A 3,434-nucleotide genomic window follows, 5' to 3' on the forward strand; every position below is an offset into this window, starting at 1 on the left:
GATTCGTGTTTGCATTACACTACATTGAACTATTCCAACTTGTTTATCCGCATGGCGAACATTTGCTGCAAAGAACATTTAAGTTCCACTTCGCTCTCCCCTACGTGGGTCTGAGCTTCGCTCTCAGGGAAAAAATATGCCACATTTGGTAGGGAGACCCGGTTTCATCACGCTTTGTGCCCTGCACCATATATACCCTCATAAATTTATTCATTGGATTAGATCCAAGGAACACCAGATCATACACCACTACCAATAATAGCTCATCGAGCTTAGCGTGAATCCTTCGGGTTTCCCTAAGAAGTTCGATTGGTCTTGCAGAGTTTAAAGACAACGAAGCTTAGTTTCAAGCAATGGTTAATATACGCGTATTCAAAACCCTTAGCTGTTACAACTTTTTTACTAGAAACCATCACGACGAAGTCTTTGGGTCCGTAGACCCGTGATGTACTGCTCCAGGGAACGTTTTGATAGGGTGGAAGCTCAAAATCATAGGTTAAAATCATCGGCAGAACCCACCAGACACCACTTTTGCTTCATTAGTTCGGACTATAGGCATACGACGATTTTTATCGCGGAGGGGACGTATGACCCAAACGGGGGCTTAATGACCCACTGCCACTGCAAACCATGCTCCTACGACTAAATAGAGGTAAAACTACGATTTGGTGCAATCTTCATGTTTGACCTCGTAGCAAGGTACCCTCCCTATAGTAGGCAATGAGCAAATGATCATAATCCCAGGAGGGCAAAAATGGGAACCCGAAAGGAAAGCGCTATTGGCGCGCCTAAGCTACTGGCCCGTAGAGTAAAACTGGTACCCCCAACAAAGTTGTCGATTGACATTCTGATTGCACTTTTTATCATCTAGGGTGCGTTCCTTACACGTTTTGAGGTGTTTTAGCGAAAAACATGTTTTGAGCCACACGAGCTCTCCGGCCCGTTCGGTGCACATTTTTGAAAAAAAGCTAGGGAGCTGCCCCTAGGTTCGGGGTGTCACAAAATATTGAAAAGTGGTCAAAAAATCGCTATCCAGAATCGGATGTAGAATCATTAGACGAACTTAAAATTGTTCCACGACCAATGTCTGCGACGTTTAGTATTCAAGATATGGCCCGGCCTAGGTCTGACCTTGCATTTTCGTGAAAATTTAAAGCATGGCCATAGGGACGGGTGAAATAGCTATTTTAAAGCAAAAACCCGTCTGACTTTAAATGGCCATAACTTTTGAAAAACAAGAGCTAGGGTGCGTTCTTGACACGTTTTGAGGTGTTTTAGCGAAAAACATGTTTTGAGCCACACGAGCTCTCCGGCCCGTTCGGTGCACATTTTTGAAAAAAGCTAGGGAGCTGCCCCTAGGTTCGGGGTGTCACAAAATATTGAAAAGTGGTCAAAAAACCGCTATCCAGAATCGGATGAAGAATCATTAGACGAACTTAAAATTGTTCTACGACCAATGTCTGCGACGTTTAGTATTCAAGATATGGCCCGCCCTAGGTCTGACCTTGCATTTTCGTGAAAATTTAAAGCATGGCCATAGGGACGGGTAAAATAGCTATTTTGAAGCAAAAACCCGTCTGACTTTAAATGGCCATAACTTTTGAAAAACAAGAGCTAGGGTGCGTTCCTTACACGTTTTGAGGTGTTTTAGCGAAAAACATGTTTTGAGCCACACGAGCTCTCCGGCCCGTTCGGTGCACATTTTTGAAAAAAAGCTAGGGAGCTGCCCCTAGGTTCGGGGTGTCACAAAATATTGAAAAGTGGTCAAAAAACCGCTATCCAGAATCGGATGTAGAATCATTAGACGAACTTAAAATTGTTCTACGTCCAATGTCTGCGACGTTTAGTATTCAAGATATGGCCCGCCCTAGGTCTGACCTTGCATTTTCGTGAAAATTTAAAGCATGGCCATAGGGACGGGTAAAATAGCTATTTTGAAGCAAAAACCCGTCTGACTTTAAATGGCCATAACTTTTGAAAAACAAGAGCTAGGGTGCGTTCCTTACACGTTTTGAGGTGTTTTAGCGAAAAACATATTTTGAGCCACACGAGCTCTCCGGCCCGTTCGGTGCACATTTTTGAAAAAAAGCTAGGGAGCTGCCCCTAGGTTCGGGGTGTCACAAAATATTGAAAAGTGGTCAAAAAACCGCTATCCAGAATCGGATGTAGAATCATTAGACGAACTTAAAATTGTTCTACAACCAATGTCTGCGACGTTTAGTATTCAAGATATGGCCCGCCCTAGGTCTGACCTTGCATTTTCGTGAAAATTTAAAGCATGGCCATAGGGACGGGTAAAATAGCTATTTTGAAGCAAAAACCCGTCTGACTTTAAATGGCCATAACTTTTGAAAAACAAGAGCTAGGGTGCGTTCCTTACACGTTTTGAGGTGTTTTAGCGAAAAACATGTTTTGAGCCACACGAGCTCTCCGGCCCGTTCGGTGCACATTTTTGAAAAAAGCTAGGGAGCTGCCCCTAGGTTCGGGGTGTCACAAAATATTGAAAAGTGGTCAAAAAACCGCTATCCAGAATCGGATGTAGAATCATTAGACGAACTTAAAATTGTTCTACGTCCAATGTCTGCGACGTTTAGTATTCAAGATATGGCCCGCCCTAGGTCTGACCTTGCATTTTCGTGAAAATTTAAAGCATGGCCATAGGGACGGGTAAAATAGCTATTTTGAAGCAAAAACCCGTCTGACTTTAAATGGCCATAACTTTTGAAAAACAAGAGCTAGGGTGCGTTCCTTACACGTTTTGAGGTGTTTTAGCGAAAAACATGTTTTGAGCCACACGAGCTCTCCGGCCCGTTCGGTGCACATTTTTGAAAAAAGCTAGGGAGCTGCCCCTAGGTTCGGGGTGTCACAAAATATTGAAAAGTGGTCAAAAAACCGCTATCCAGAATCGGATGTAGAATCATTAGACGAAGTTAAAATTGTTCTACGTCCAATGTCTGCGACGTTTAGTATTCAAGATATGGCCCGCCCTAGGTCTGACCTTGCATTTTCGTGAAAATTTAAAGCATGGCCATAGGGACGGGTAAAATAGCTATTTTGAAGCAAAAACCCGTCTGACTTTAAATGGCCATAACTTTTGAAAAACAAGAGCTAGGGTGCGTTCCTTACACGTTTTGAGGTGTTGGGGTGTCACAAAATATTGAAAAGTGGTCAAAAAACCGCTATCCAGAATCGGATGTAGAATCATTAGACGAACTTAAAATTGTTCTACGACCAATGTCTGCGACGTTTAGTATTCAAGATATGGCCCGCCCTAGGTCTGACCTTGCATTTTCGTGAAAATTTAAAGCATGGCCATAGGGACGGGTAAAATAGCTATTTTGAAGCAAAAACCCGTCTGACTTTAAATGGCCATAACTTTTGAAAAACAAGAGCTAGGATGCGTTCCTTACACGTTTTGAGGTGTTTTAGCGAAA

The sequence above is a fragment of the Anopheles arabiensis genome, chromosome X, assembly GCF_016920715.1.
Source record: "Anopheles arabiensis isolate DONGOLA chromosome X, AaraD3, whole genome shotgun sequence".
In the NCBI taxonomy this organism is placed as follows: domain Eukaryota; kingdom Metazoa; phylum Arthropoda; class Insecta; order Diptera; family Culicidae; genus Anopheles; species Anopheles arabiensis.